General features: G+C 36.4%; 1 long non-coding RNA gene across 1 annotated transcript; it reads left to right on the forward strand.

The window, feature by feature from the left end:
• The first annotated feature begins 3,552 nt into the window (after positions 1-3,552).
• On the forward strand, positions 3,553-16,718 carry LOC122180578. The gene is made up of 3 exons (XR_006179170.1): positions 3,553-3,618; positions 5,945-6,015; positions 16,372-16,718. It is a non-coding gene; the product is annotated as an uncharacterized LOC122180578 (long non-coding RNA).
• Positions 16,719-17,111: the final 393 nt, after the last annotated feature.

Genomic DNA, 17,111 nt, shown 5'->3' on the forward strand with positions numbered 1-17,111 from the left:
GTTTCTGCTGATACAAGAATCTCAATTATTCTCCATTATCGTTGTAGTCCTGTTTCAGACAGTATAGGGAGCAAAACTAATTATGTTCACCTTGGAGTGGGTTTGGGAAACCTTTGGTATTTCCGCACAACAACATGAAGAGGATAAAATAAAGGCCTCATTGGACTCAAACATGGCATCTTGCTCTCAGACCTTTGGTCCCCAAAGGTAGCCACTGTGTACCTGTCATTTGAATTCAGCCAGAATGTAAAAATCTGTTTGTTTTTTTGGGTTGTTTTTTATCCCTAGAAACCACCCATTAGGCTTTCCCCATCACTTTTCTAAAGCTGTTTTTAATTGCAAATAATATGTTTGCCCTTATACATACCAGACAGTAAAGGCTTTCATTAATAAGGCCAGTTCTGAAAATTCCTGTGTTCATTTTCACCACTAATTTCAAAGAGAGTGAAATGTCTCTACTCTCTTTCTCTGCTGGTGGTGTTTCAAAAGTTCATGCGCACACACACACAATAATCAGTTTAATATAGCTTCTGAGAATGTTAGTGACAACTGGAGACAATTTAATCCTATTTATGAGAATTGCATGTACTTTATCCAAACGCAAGCAGAAGCTTTGCCTGTCTGTGAGCCTAATTTTGAAAAGCTGCATTTTCACAAATGCTACTTTGGAAATGATTTAGGTAATAAAAAAGATATTTACAATAACTTATACCACTTATACCATAGCCACTAAAAGGATATTGTTCTATCAGATTGTATTGCTCATAAAATTATTATGTCTAGGACAACATTTATCTCTGCTAAACGCAAAAATGCGTTTGACATAGCATTTAAATCCTGCTTCCACCTATCTCAAGGCTTTGTGACAAACAGTCCTAGCGATGGGGCAAGGCCAAACATTACCACTTGGGACTATTTATGGAAATATTGACATTTAATGTCAATGTCAAATATCTTCCTGAAAATTTATTCATTCATATATCTAGCTTCGTATATTTGATGAGATGCTATGATAGGACTCCAGTACGACAGAGTTTTGGGATGAACCTGTCTAAACAATTTCTTAGAATGGTGATTAAAAAATAATAATTTCCAAAACCTCATGACCCAGACCAGAGCAAGCTCAGAGATCTTCAGTGAAGGAAATTAAATAAGATCATTTGAAATCTTCTCCCCACCCACTGTATCTTTCCTCAGTCAATACTGGGGTTCCTAGGTTACCTGGAACTACCGCCTTTTCTGCTGCTTTCTGTGTTTGCTCTCTGCTTTTGTCAAGAAGACCTGCCCAAGCAACAAACAGATAAGTCTTCCTTCTCTCACTTCTCCATATCAGCTCAGAAAGCCACTCCCAGCTGGTGGCATGGTGTCTTGCTCCAATTTATAGGAGGGAGAGGAGGTTCTTTTAAATATATGTACACCTGGTGTGAGATTAAGAAACAACGGTTCAAATGTTGGTCCAACCAGTTTATTATAAACCCTAATCAGGGAGACGGGGAAGAGAAGGATGGCGACTGTTATGAATTAGGGTGATGGGGAAGGGAAGGAGGGCAATAGGAAAGAAGCAAGAATTGCATAAAGTGGGGATAGTCACCACCAGGATCCAGCAGCAATCCCGTTGCACGCTATTTCAAAGGTTTGGGCAAAAGCACAGGGGGAGAGCAGCAGCAGCGTGGCAGGCCTTGGGCAGCAAGCAGGTAGCAGGAAGAAGTTGCAGAGCCAGTCCAGGAGGAAGCAGCAGGACTCAGGTTTCAGGCCCAGGACAGCCCATCAGCATGCAGGAATTCCGTAGTGAGGAATCTGATGGCAGACACCTTTATTCTTCTTCAGCATGCAGGTAGAGCACAGAGCAAGTCCAGGAAGAAGAAAGGCAGGTTATGAGGCTTCTCATGTAAGAAACTTCTTCTTCACGAGAAATCTGTTGCCAAAAAACATAAACTTCATGATTGTAGATCCCCTTTTTATCCTTCTTCTTCTACCATCATGGCATTCCTGGATGCTTGGGTAAGAGTCATATGCAGAACCTCCTGAGATGGCCATCTTCCTTGAGATAAGCCCACACAAAAGACTGCTTCCTGGCCATTAATCTGCAGCTTATCTCTCTCTCTTGTTGCCCCTGGCCTTATCCATCTGTGTCCTTCAGACAAAGGATTTCACAACCCTTGCCCAGGACTTGCTTGGACTTGTTCATCTGTGTCCCCAGCAAGTTTTGAGAAAATGACGTAAAAGAATAATCTCTTACGCATGGATATGGACATCTTTACCCCAAGGAGATATAAGTCCTCCTTCCAATCCTCTGTCCTCTTAAGCTTAGCAGTTCAGACAGTGTGCATTCATGGGATCTTTTCTTACCTTATTATTATGACTTTTTTTTAACCATGTATTGTATATGACACATAATGAGCATGGTGTATTAAAAAAAAAAAAAAGCTTTAAATATGGATGCATGAAGAGTTGTTGAATCTGAATTTCTTTCAAGTCTGTGTAGGACCAATTAATAGCCCCCCAAACTAACACTTCATTCGCTTCATCATAGAACACAGAATTTACATCATAGAACTTTCTACAGACAAACCAAATGTTGTAAAGTATATGTGAAGTATCTGCTTAATTTAAAATTTCCATGAGGCTACAAAAGCTCATTGTTCACGATTTTATTTCTAAATTGGACTTTGAAGCAAATGCAGTAATATCCACAAACAGTCCCTGTCTTCACCCTTCCTTTCATTTTTCTTGTAAGAAATAATAAAATGAGCAGTTTTTCCTACTTTGTTTTATTCATAGAACATTTAACAAGGTGGTCAGTACCTTTCAATAGCAGTTTTTCAGGGAGCAAGAAGGTAGTTCTGGACTCAGCTGCCCATGTTCAGTTATCAGAGCCAGCTGGAAAGGGGTCAAATGGTACCTATAAAGATCTGAGAAACCTCTGCTGTAAAAAGAAAACATCAGGAGGTAGTTTGGCTTCTGTGATTGGTTCTGAGGTAACAGAAGTAGTCTACAAGAATGAGCAATGAGGAACTTATGAGTAGGAAAAGTTAGCATATATATGCATGTGGGTGAGTTTTTTGGTCAGTCAGGTGGTCTTCAAGTTACTCTAAACCATAAAACCTTTGCTTGAGGAAAATGTTTGAAAGAAGTACACGTATCTTCTTGCTTAAGGACACAGACCAACAAAAACATTTTAAATCAGTGGTCATTCTACATGTGACTGCAAAGTTTTGGAATGGGCTTCATGTGCGTAAGAAAAAAAACTCTTGCACCTGCAGTAGGAATTTCAGAAGAGATTAATAATTCTGGGTGCTTAAACTTCTGATGCCCCTCTTGAGAATCTCAAAGCCTTTTATTTATTTATTTTCTCCCTCTTTTCCTAGTTTATTTGCTCTGATGCTAGAAAGTTAGTTTACATAAAACAAACAAACAAACAAAAAAAAACAATTTGACATTAATTCATTTAATTTATGTTTTTATAGCTTAGAAATCAGTTCTGGATCTTTTCCATGTCTGATCCTAAAAAGCTTAACCTCTTTAACACAGTTTTAATTAGAAACTTTGTGACAGATGCTGAATGCTGTTCTGTCCAGATGACAAAACTGCAGAAATACAGCTGTTGCTGTATCTCGGGTAAGTGCTGATAGACATTTAACAGAAATATAATGATAACAATATTTTAATATCACTTCTTTTTTTATGACTAAGAAGAAGATAGTTTCTTCAGCTGTTGTGTATTATCGCCTATGGTTAATGATATGAATAAACATTACAAGAAATAGAGAAACTTTGGATCTAGTGTTCTAAACTCAATTTTATTAATTTTATTTACTGTCCAGAGAGTACTGGACTAGCAGGATATTCACAGGGCTTGTATAGTGATTTCGGACTCGTTGGAACCCTAAGCCTGTTTGATATACTTAGAACACTTTGTTATCTTTCCGAATAATTGTTTAGGATTAAGAAAACACAGAATCTGTAATTTCTTATTAATTTTATCTCTGCTTTTATTATGGTTTATGTCAGCCTTTGCAGACATGATGATTAGATTCAGTAGGTTTGTACCTAGTTTGGGTCTTGCTTCCACTGAAATGATGAAAATGCTTTCCAACTACTTCCCTGTGTTTTGTTCAGATTTTCATGAGAATTAATTAGTTTAATTGTGCATGGTGGCTTCTGTTTAACAGGTGATGTGGGTGGGTTCACGACACTGGTTTCTTCCACTGAATGGGGTTTTGTCTGGCATCTCTTTAAAACGAAGTACTAGACTATGTTTCAGCAAATGCTTTGTAGTATCTTTCTATAAGAAAAGAAATTTAATCTCATTTACCTCTTTCTTATTTTGAAAAATGACTTAGCATAGTTCATCCTGCATCAATTACATTTACAAGGACTGAACACTTCAATAGAATTCTAAGTCATTATTCAAATATAGAAACTTGTTTCTTTACCTTAGCTGTACTCATACGTAGCAAACACAATGTAGCATAATTTTAGGTGGGAATGTTACTAACTGATTTGCCAAGGAATGTTAGGCATTGTGCAAGAACGTATAGAAACATGAAATGTATCCCCTAAATCTGTAGGATCCCTTAGCATCTGACATAAGAAATTTAAGTGTTAACTGTCAAGTGTTAACTTGTGTTTCAGAGATTTTCAATTTAAGATGTTTGGTAAAATGAACCAACTGTAGACCAAAACGGGTTTTAGTTCCATTTGGACTTCATTTTTCAAGGATGAATTCCATACAGAGAGCAATAAAAAGTCTGTACACAGCTTTTTCTCTTTATCTCTCCAACCCCTCCACTCTTTAGCACACCTTGATGCAGAGTGCTCTCAAGGTCCCAGTGCAGGACAGTGCAGTCCGGGATGGCTGTACTCATGTGATATACATCAGACAGTGGCAAGTTGGTTATACTGCCAGCAGAAATTATGCACTGGTGCCTGGAAGGTCCATTTAGGTTCTCCTTAATGAATTGTATAAAGACTTAAATAGTTTTCTAGCAACTTTTCAGGAAAAGAAAATGGAGAGTTAAAAACAAAAAGAGTGTGGTAGATGGAGAAGGGTGAATTCACACAGTCTGAAGTTAGTGTAGGAAATTGAATTATCTTAGTTTATCCAGTGAAGGGAGTGAGGTTCTTTTGGAGCTGAAGTTTAAAGTTAGATGCTCTGAGCTACTTCACCATGAACTTGACTTTCTAATTAATGTTCCTTGGCTGCATTAGGCTTTGTGAATGCCCACATCTGCATCTGAGTATACCTGTGAGGCCGAAGCAAGCATAGTTCTGTTTAGCTCCTAGGCATAGGCAACCTGACATCTGTGTTACAGCACTCTAGCTAATGTCAGATCAGGTTCCTTGGCATATGCTTTTACTTGCTGCTTTTTGCCATACGGTTATACATGCAATATTCCACACCTGTGCTGTATGTTATTCATATTACATGTCCCCCATCCACGTAGCCATTTCTGCCCTCCTTCTCCTTTTCCTATGCAAGATTAACTGAGTGGGCCAAAGGAAAACCATGCTATAATGTTCCAAAAATTGAAACTAATTTGGTTCAGTGTCTTATGGCTAGGATTGCCTTTATAAAGAGTTGTAACTTCATTCCAATAAAATTGATGCATGTGGAGGGCCTTTTTCTTTTTTCTATTAATGAACAACCTTAACAAACTGCATTTGCAAACTGAGATGACTTTGTTTCATTATAGCAAAAAAGACTGATATTTTATACAAGAGCAATACAACTGTGTTTCATCACAAGCCTCCTGCCACGCGCTTTCCCAAATCATACTGAATTTAGAATGTTCGTTGTTATATAGTCAAGGCTTTGAATACCTTAAAGCTATGCTCTGGTACTTGATTATGTTCTCATTTATTTTTAAATTGTGTAGGCAAATATTTATGTTTTATCTGTAAATTAATTCTATTTTTCAAATTTAAAATTAATTTCCCTTAGGAGTATCAAAGGAGGCATCAACCAAAGTGGACAAATTTACTCTGACATTTAAACACTTCTTGTTGTGTGAGGTAAGATTAATATTATTATTTTTAATATGGATGGGTTTTGTTGTTTTTTTTTGTTTGTTTGTTTTAAACATAATTAAATTTCATGCATTCTGTGTTGAAATTTAGTCACAGGTTTTTAATGTTAGTGTTGATTAACTTGCTATCAAAATGTAGCTGATTTGATGGACACCATATATAAAAGTGTAGGTGCTATCAGTCCTGTACTCTACAGTTCTGATCCCATTCATGACCTGATAATGTCATGCTTGCTTATCGGGGTCAGAACTAGCAGGTCAGGATTGTCTTTGCATATGTTGTTTTTCTTTGGAGAATTTCAATTGATGGAAAAGTCACTGTCCCTCCTTCCTGCAAGTTATTTCATGATTGTGATACTCCTGCCTCGTGGTCAGGATATGGCCAGGGCATGTGACAGAGCAATAAGATAGCTCTGGATTATAACTGCTGTCACAGTGAAAAAGCTGTTTTTGTGCCTGGTAGTTTTTCTGTTCAGAAGAATCAAATATTTTGAAGAGTTTGCCCTGTCGAGCTTAGCTCTTTAATGGATACTTGCATGTCTGAAATAGGTTCCGGTATAAAAACCTCAGATATTGCCCCAGTGATTAATGTGAGAAGCAAAAACTTTGATGATGGAAACTTCAAATGGGAAAGACTTTTAATACACTCACAAAACCTGCATATACCCAGAGATTCATTACTGAGTACCTCTGGAATTTTTAATGTTCCCATTGTTAGAGGAATGATGGCCAATTATGTGGTAATTTCTACTTGTATGAATTTTGAAGTACTTGTAATCACTATTCCTAAAAGTTCTTCTCACAAAGGCAGGCTCTGAGTAATGGTTTTATTTAGATACTCTGAAATGTTTTCTAGAGCAGCCTCTTTTACCTAATTGCAGTGCACTCACTGTGCAAATGAAACCTAAAGGTAGATTATATGCATATTTATTTGGAGTTGCAGCCTTCCGTAAATGCTTGGATGAAAAGACTGAAGCACTTCAGCTCCTTTTTTGAGGATTTTTTCACTTACTGAAGGTGCACCAGGATCTTCTCATATTTCTATCCTTTTCCCCTACCATTAGTCATGGTGTGGGGGTAAAAAAGGAGAGACTTCTCGCTCCTTTGCACAGCCAACAAATAGTTATGGCAATTTAGCCCTTGCTGTTCAAGCTATGGTCTACTGCTGCTGAATCTAACTGAGGTTGGCATCATTTGAAGGAACTTGCTGAAGTGTGAAAGACACTGGCGTGGCTATGATTAAAAAATATTGAAAAACTATAGACCGCGCGGCAAGAGGCCCTTATTGAGGTGAATGAGGTCAAGGCAGGTTAACACACAAAGAACACTTGTGTAGTTGATGCTTGTTTATTTTAGGGAAAGAAATATTAAGAGTTGATTCATTTAGTGTGTCATGCTTTTCACCTTACTGACCAGACAGTTGGCAGAAAAAAATTTGGTGATCATAAAAGCTCATCTTGCTGTGCATATTATTAGAAGAGATTTTGCATTGGCAAGATTCTTTACCTATTTCTCTGTATCCTATGCCTTTGATGCAACTTATTTTTTCTTCCTAGCTAGCTGAGAATATGAGCAATAAGAGAAGGAAAATAGAAAATGTGTATGATGTAATCCAGTGGAAAATTCAGTTGTAAATATAGATAATTTTAGGGAGACTCCAGCTTTCTTGAGCACCTGTTCCCATATTTTAATTGTACCTATTAGAAATGCAAAATAAGGATTTTACTTAGGGTTCATTTAAAAGTAAAAACAGCAAGTGGCAAAATTCCATGCTAACAGCATGCTTCAGGAAGGGATGTATATCATTTCCAGCACCCTGAAACTATGCTTGACCTCAATGTATAAAGATAAATTTTTTTTTTTTATATTCAGTAATATTTTAGTCTTGTTTTCATGGCTGCATCCCAGACTATGGATGAAGGCTAAGTATCTGTTTTCTTTTTTTGGCAAACAATGATCTCCTGATTTTATTTATTTATTTATTTATTTCCCCAATCTAAATTGCCCTCCAGGGCACTAATAAAAGAAGTCATGGCTCACAAAGTAAATTTCCTGTGTACTAATTGAAGCCGGTTTCAAATTTATTAGGGCTTCAATCATCTTCCCAAGAGCTGGTGCTCGTGTTCACAGTAGCCATATGACAACTGATGTACTTATCTGAAAGCTGAAAGAAATATTAAAGATAATCCATTAATATACTTGAATATGGTTTAAAACAATGTATGAAACTGAACACTCATTAAAAATTTGCTTTTATTGTATCCCCCAAACTTTTCCTATATATGTCCCTCAACACTGTCCATAGTGTATGATCTACTAGAATTTGCAGGTAGACTTTGCTTGAAGACAGTAGAAGTCAGGGAAGTGAGGACGTGAGTTTGTCTATTTTTGTTGTTTGTCCTTGTCCTTTATAGGCTACAAGAGACAGAAACTTTGTTGAAATGTTCCAGCTTTCTCCTCCTTCCAACCACACCACAAAGAAATGTGTTATGCAAACCATCCCTCTAAGCCCACAGTCTGCCTTCTGCTCTGTGCTTCCTCTCCAAAATATCGTACTAGGAGGGAGGGCACTTGTCAGATTTCCTGGCACTGCATTTCATAGCAGAGTTCCTCTAACAAGAGAACCACAATTTCTTGTGAAGACTGAATTAATAATATGACAAAAGCATTTGGCCTCCATGTGGATGAGGGCTGGCTAGGGAACTAGAACTCTGGTTTCAGAAAGATTTCAGGGGTTGGAAGTCTGTTTTATTTTCTACATCATGTTAAACTGTATTGAGTTAAAAATAGGATAGGGAAAGAAAAAAAGAAAAAGCTTCCTTATTATCATAGTAATACTGATGCGATGCCAGTGCGCTGGAGTAAATCAGCAGTTATGAAACCCACCTGTAATTTAAAATCAAAACAAAATGTTTTATTCTTGTGTCTTAGGTAAAATCAGTATCTTCTTTGCTTTTGTTGCAACTGCAAATTTTGTGAGAATACTCACATATTGGGCTAGGGTCTGGCTGCTTGGTTGAGAGAAAGAATGAAGTTTCTATAAAGGATGACTCAGCATCTCAAGGGATATAGGAGACTGCTTTTTTGTTTTGTTTTTGGTTTTTTTTTTTGTTCTTGATAATCCCTCAAGAGGGAGAAGGTGGGGAAAGTCAGTCCTGTATGTGAAGCATCTTCAAGGATGGTGCTCTCTGTGCTCTGTATCCTTGGAGAGGTTACAGCCTGTCTGGTGGTTGTTCAAAATTATACAAATTATTATCAGTTGACCATAAATGCATAAATTCTATGCTCTCATATTTTGTCTAAGCAAAAGTACAGTCAAGTTTGTTGTACTGATTTGGCATACTCTGTGATGGCTTTATCTGCAAAAAGGTTCAAACAAGAGTGTTCTTGAAAATTAATAGTTTTCACAAGAACAAATATATATATTTGTGTATGTTCTAATGAATTGTAATCTTTAGATAGAAAAAGAACATGGAGAAGTCCCAACCAGCAGTAATGTAGATGGCCTTTACTGTGCCCCGACAGCTGCATTGCAAAAGAGCAGTCCTTGAGCAAGGGCATCTGGAAATATTGTTTGCATGTGTTCTTGTACCTCATGTCCCTTTCCCCTACTGCTTTATTCTTCTCTACATAAGAAACATTCATACTTTGCAATTCTTATTTTATTTAGCTGTAGACCTAAACACATTTGTTTGGGCTGCTCTCTGCTCACAGAGATATGTTCTCAGCTAGTATACCTAGTGGGACTACAATAATATCTGCTAGCTGTTTTGTTCAGCCACAGTTCCTCTGTCATGATGCATGTTCATAGCAAAGACAGCAGAGGACCAGATGAGCAACAGTTGCAATGCTATAAACTAATTCCCAGATGTAGAAAAAAAGACTTGCTGTAGTGGCTGTATTGTACATGTGGAAATTAAGTCTAAACATACTGCAGTCCTCTTACACTTGTGAGCCAATTAAAATGTCCGTCATGACAGCAACATAGTAGATACTGTGTTTCTCATTCTGCTCTCTGTATTTTATTGTATTTTTTTGTATATTAATGATAATTCATTGAAAAAAGTAAATAAAATGTACATATTTCTCCATTATTTAATTCAATATTAAACATACTCTCAGGCACTTTTAAGAGATGGACGTTGAATTCCAGTAATTCTGTTTTTTTAAAACCTGTACTAAGCAGTTTCTTTTCACTGCATGCTAGTGCTGTCCTATATAGATAGCTGTAATAGATTATTTCTCATTTTAGAAATGTTAGAATATGAAGACCAGGTATTTTTCAGATAAATTTCTTTATCTTGTACTCCAGACAGATGAAATATATAATCATAATGTAATTATAAAATCTATCAATATTCAGGTAATACCTATTGGGGAAAAGAATCTTCATACCTTTCTTGTAGTTTCTGACACAGATAAGCCTAACTTTGAAGTTCAGGCTAAACTTCAGGCAGATATCATTTTGGTTCTAACAGAAAACTTATACAGAAATTAGAATAGGTCTTATTTTTTTTCATTTTATTACACTTGACTGTAAGAGAATAAAAGCTTCAACAGTAGATGTAATCTATGGTAACATTATATCATCTATGATGATTGAAAAGAGTAAAGTACTTTTTTGTTTTTAAATTTTAATTTGAAAATCCAGATCCTTACAACTGAATCTTATAACAGAGGTTATTATACATAAATTTGGGAAAGTAGCAGTTTTACTCTTCCATTTAAAATGTTCTGTTCCTCATTATCTATTCTCCTACAAAGTGTGTGGGCAGGCAGGGAAAACCTGTTCTGGAGAGCACTGAGGTTTTGAGAAAAGTGTCACAGAATCATTTTCCTGCATGATATAGTGTCTGGATGAGCAGGCATGTGGTATTCAGTGATGGGTTACTTGAAATGAAGTTTGCTTTTGTCAATGGAGTTTAGTGTTTTTTTTGTTTGTTTGTTTGTTTTTTAAATGAAGTTTCTGTTTACTTGGTATTGAGGAGAGAAACATTCTTTCACCAAACTGATCACACCAGCTCCCCATACTAGAGGATATACAAAAATATTGGCAACTGAATGCTTTTCTTACACTGAAGAGTCAGTAACATCTGTTTCTGAAGTTTCTTCTATTTGTGTAGAAAATTTTGATGCATTATATTTGGGTTATAAACTACTGTCAAATATCTGCTGGTGTTTGCACATTGTGCAAGTACATTCTTATCTATGCTGAGTCTTTTATAAGCTGATATAAACGGAAAAAAAAATTGAAAAGATGAAAAAAGGAGAAAAATACTGTATTTGAGAAATGTAGAGGATGACTTATTCTGGTTAGTGAGCAGCACTAATTTTCCCTTTCCCTTCAATATATTATATTCACTTTTCTGATTTTCAAATGGGTATTTGCAAAAGTAACCACATCCCTCCTTTATGTGCTGTCTCATCAAGAATGTAATTGTGCAACAGCTTTAGAATGAGGATGATCCTGGGGGGACTGAACCAGAGATCCTTCGTTTCTTCTTTTTTCTCTTCATTGCTTTTCTCCTTGTGTAGCTGAGTTTTGGGAGTTTTCCTGTTTTCTGTATCTCTGTTTGTTTAGGTCACATCTGGACTGCAGCTTTAAGCCTATGAAGTTTTGTTTTGTTTTGTTTTGTTTTGTTTTGTTTTGTTTTGCTTTGGGTAGGATTTGAAAAATGGAAGAAGAGAAATTATAACAAGAAATGCTTTTAAAAGTTTGGATCACTTTGTTGTTGTGCATCACCATAGTCATTTGTGCTTGGTGGGAAGCAGCCCTGATGCTTCCTACATCATACTCCTCCTACTTTCTGATCATTCATCTAGCACATTTGGTCACTCTGTTGGAGGTCCTATCTGAAAGCTAAATTTACAAGAAAACTTTCAGATTCCCATTTCTGAAGCTCCTTGAAATGAGATGGGAAAATTACAGTAACATGGAGTAATCTTAATAGCAGATGAGTTTGGTTTCATGGATTTGGTCTCTAGTAAGTCTTATAATTGTTAAATTCAACTAGCTTCTTTCATTTTATGACATCCACTAAAGGAAAAACCCCTATTAGATAAATAAAGAATAGAGTGCATCCCCAGATATCATACTAAAATAACTTGACGCTGCTTCAAAAGACTTCAGTACTTGGAAGCAACACTTACAAATATTAAAAATTGCTCTGAGGTCACTAGTGCATTTTTCCCCCAGCACTTCTATTTGCTTCAGTAGGGGGCCAACAATTTTGGAATCTGAGTTGCATTCTAATACTGATTAGGGAACTCTTAAGAAAATAAGCTTTACCTTATCCTATTACTTTAGAACTTCCATAAAACATTTCCCCCAAGGAAAAAAAATGTATATATTAAAAAAAGAAAAATCATTTAACATAAATTTCAGGATAGCATAGCATATTTTAATCACAGATAAGGCATAAGTAAAAGTGGATAAAATATCTGAAGGAAGAAATATGTGCTTCAATTTATAACTTAAAATTAAAGTTGCTGAGAAGGACTGCTAGATTTATCTCTCTATTGTTTCCTTTTGAATCTGCATTCCTGTGCTAGGAATTAGGCCTAAGAGAGAGGAAGGCTATACTTTTAGCCTAGCCGGGGGCCAAGTACCAATCAGTCCATCTGAACATTCCTCTTCTGTTAAAGGCAAACCTTACTCTAATAGAAAATCGCAGCTATGTCCCAGGACAATGCTACTTCAAAGGTCAGCATGTCATTCATGTTTACATTTCAGGGACATAGTAAAACTGACATTTGAAACCACTAGACACAATGTTTCTTTGGGATTATTTTTACATGTAACCAAGACTGGCTGCAAGGAGTTGTGCAGTCAGAAATGACACGGGGACACAACACAGAGAGGTTACAAAGGAAAGGAAAAGTAAGGCAATTTATGCAAAGAAAAAATGTTTCTAAAATGCACAGAGAAAATTAGTTTGCTATTCCGTTCTCAATATATGGTAGCTTGATTCAAGGGGGAAATATAGATTTTGAGGAATGTCAGCATGAAGATAAACATCACACCAGTAGGTCAAGAGGTTGGGGAAGAGGATATGTTCGCCACATTTTCTGGCTTTCTGCCCTATCTATGAAGCTGAACACAGTTGTACAACAAGTTATATGTGGTTATGATAATCACATTTAGAGACATATTGGCTATTTTGTTATAGAAAAAAAAAAAGAAAAAAAAAAATGTACAGCTGTATCTCTCCAAGAGGAAATGCAGATTTGTTTCTAAGCAAGCTGACACAGCATAATGGCAATCTGGGCTGTCCCTTACTCAGCTGTACAAAGATCTTTCTTCCATTGCATTCTATTTGTGTTAATGTGGGATGAACATCGCAGTTGCCTAGTTTATGTTGACTGCTTTGAAGAAAAGCATGGATAGTGTGATTTTTTATTTTTTTATTTTTAATGATTCTTTTACCAATACAGTGTTGTAGGGTTTTTTTGTTTGTTTGTTTGGTTTTGTTCGTTTAGTAACACTTCTTAATTTTACTTGCTTCCTAATGCAATTAAAAAATAGAGAAGCTTCCACGATTCTCAGATAAGAGTTAATTTTTTCTGCACATTTCTATATGCTCTGTCGCACCATATACAATATATATAAATACATCTGTTTTCTCAATGCTACCAAATGTAAAGAGGGTTCAAACTGAAATACTGATCCATCTTAGCCAAGATCCCCATACTTTGATGTAAATCTATGTAGGTTGTTCTAAAATAGGATTTATCTTTATCTATTGCTTTGAGTTCCTTTTTCTACTCTTTAGTCTGAAACACTCTTGCATAAGGTATTAAGTATAATTTTCTGTGGACTTAAGAATTATTTCTACCTCTTATAATGAAAGTTATTGAGAATGGATTTATTAGGAAACTTATGATTGCTTCTGCTATCTATTTTTAAAAATTGTAAAGACATAAAATCTTCCCTTTCTACCACCTCTTCTGTCCATTCTCTTGCAAAGATTTATCTTTCTTTTTTTTTTCAGTTGACAATCAAAACTTCCTATAATTATGTGCAGTGACCATAAATCTTTTATTGGAAATGCCTGTATCATGTTCCAGCAGATATGCTGAGTAATAGTTTAGGAAATTTGGACCAAAAATGAGCATACATTATCAGCTACGTTGTCAGTGATTCACAGAAAGTCATTGATTTATCCCATTACCATTCTTGTCCTCTAAATAGGAGTGGGTATTAAGCAGTCTTAGCTTTTTCATAAAATTTATCTTCCTAGTTGGAACAACATGAAGGGAAGCTGAAAGTGGTCTGGAGGGGGAAGGAAAAAAAAAAAAAAAAAAAAAAAAAAAAAAAAAAAAAAAAAAAAAAAAGAGGAAAAAGAGATGAAGATTGATTCCTCCTCCCTTTAGTGAGTGTTCTCAATTAGGTAAACTGATTTGCAGTGAGGTCATCAGTCACAACTGGAAGGTAATTTGAAAATGAATTAGCTTAGAAGTAACAATTTCTGCTCCATGGACTCCAGTAGCAAACAATTCAATTTTGTAACAGAGCTCATAAACTGAGATCGATGCTGACCTCACGTGCCATTAGGCAGTGGGCATGCTCCTGTGGCAGCTGTGGCTGCAAGTTTCCCTGCTGGGTTTCCTCTGCTCCATGCTCACTTTTAGCAGGTGTTGCTAGTTGATTATTTTGCCTCCAGGAATAAACAATTCAAGGGAATTTGAATGGGTGAAACTGTTCACTTCTCTTGAGAAGGAGTTTCTCAAGATAAAATCAGTGGCAGGAAGAGTGAAGGGTTACTTAAAAAGCCTCTGTAGCAGCAGAAAAATGACAAATCTGCTCTGTGAATACAGAAGTCTTTAGCAGCATAGCATAGATTAACACAGGAGCTCTTGCCATTCACTGATTCTGGTCAAGTTTGTGGACCCTGTGTGCACATAGTAGGAGGAAAACCTTTTTTCCTACACTGTCTCCAGGTTTCATTTTTTTCCCCACAGAAACCTTGACATCACTCCAGCACCTCTTCTGATCCACTTTCTTTCTTGAAATTTAAGATTACAGCCCATCTAGACATGTTGGGTCCCCATTTGCTTTCAAGCCCTGTAGGTTAAGAACCAGCTGGGCCCCAAGGCTAGTCTGCTGCGGGTCCTTTCAGCAGGCCCAGTGATGGGGACAGGTGACAGAGTCTGAAATCTGCAACATCAGGTTGTTGGCCAAGCAGCTAATGGGTGGCTGCCACCTGATTCAAGATGCTCAGACATTTACCACCAATTCAGGTTGGATATTAGGAAAAATTTCTTCTCAGAAAGAGTGGTGATGTACTGGGAGTCACTGTCCCTGGTGGTGTTCAAGAAATGTGTAGATTTGGCATTGATGAATATAGTTAGTGAGCATGCTGGTGATGAGTTAACGATTGGACTAGATGGTCTTAATGATCTTTTTCAACCTTAAAGATTCTATGATTCTATAATCGCTTTCAATAAATGCAGTGTTAGTTGGCATAGAAGCTTAGATGTGAGACTGAATGTATTTCTTGCCACCAGTGAAGTGAAACAGCAACTTGTGGTCTAGATCAACTCATGTGCATGGTTCAGATAAGTGTTGTTTTGTCATGATAAGGCTGCAGTAATATGGTTTTCTTGCAGCAAGAGTTAAGACTTGATATCATTTTCTACTCTAGGTTTGAGCAAAAGCTTTGGGCTAATATATTAGAATTTCATATTAGTTGTTCATTTGGGTAACAGGGGTATTTGGATACGCCTATAGTATTTCATTTAAATAAATTCTGATTTTTGCAAGTTTTGTTTTTATTTAGATGCCGAAAATAAACTTTCAAAATGGAAATTGATTGTAATATGAAAATGTCAACAATTTGAAAGCATAACATGGAAGTCCAAAAAAGCTGTTTTTTTGTCTTTGTTTTTTCCTGACAAGGACTTTTAACAAGCAGATATTTCTAAACTGTAAAGATAAATCATGATAATCACCTATTTTTACCAATCTGCAATAACAATTTAAATTTAAAACCAAAATTTGACTGAAAATTGAAGAAGATAAGTAACTAGATTTCATGCTCTATGCATAGGGCATATGCAGTTCATGGTTATATTTTGCTATGAAACAGTCCAAAAAAAAAAAAAAAAAAAAAAAAAAAGCCAATAGAAAGTATTGAGACTATTGAGGAAAATTATTTTTAGATGAAGTGTTGGTTAAACTCTCCAAATTCACCCATTCTATAGCTCCCCCAGTGACATGGATGGTGTGATGATAAAGCGAATTCTTCTAAACCTAAAAATAAACCTTTGTATTATCTCTGTTATTTCCTGATTCAGTTTTTCAGTGTGCCTGATTTTTATTTTTTTTTTTTTTTCATTCAAGGAATGAAAGAAATGTACTCCAAAGACTTCCTGGCAAATTAAGTGGAAGGAACTTCTTGTGCCTTTTTGATACAAAACGTTTTAGCAGATGAGAAACACTGTGTTCTTTTGTGAAGTCACACATCCTTGAGTACTGTGCTGACATCTTGCAAAATGAAGCCATCAGCAATGTTTGAGTGTGAGCATCCATGTCCCAGCTGAGGCTTTATTATACTCTACAGCCAGGCAGGCATTGTATCCATGGCCTTTCTCATGCTTCCCTCTAGGCAAGGAGGCTTTGGCATATTTGATCTATAACTAACCACGACTCACAAAGCCTTTAACTTATCAAGACTGCTGTCATATGTACTGGAGACAGATCCTCAAATCAGAATGTAGAATTAAATCCATGTGCTCCCCAAGCCCTTTTGTAAAGCAGAAGTGGAGTTACCCAGTTTGTGTAAGCTGACTTAACTCCATTGAGGTATATAAAACTACTCTGATTTATAGCACCTAAATATGGTCTGTGGTGTTTCCATTTCACTTCTGGTCTTGTGGATGTATAGGAGATAGGAAAGAAAAGAAAAAAAACAAGCCTAGGATCTGACCAACTCCAAGTGTACTAGATATGGTACATGACATGAAGGAATTCAAGCCAGTCTGAGTGTCTCCTTTCTCAAATGTTCTTGAAGAATTATGTCCATGTCATTCTGTAAATCAGATTGACACCTTTGCCATTTTAACTGCAAATGAGTATCAACT

This window comes from Lagopus leucura, unplaced genomic scaffold (assembly GCF_019238085.1).
Source record: "Lagopus leucura isolate 7727_CA_CO unplaced genomic scaffold, USGS_WTPT01 Super-Scaffold_100008, whole genome shotgun sequence".
Classification (NCBI taxonomy): Eukaryota; Metazoa; Chordata; class Aves; order Galliformes; family Phasianidae; genus Lagopus; species Lagopus leucura.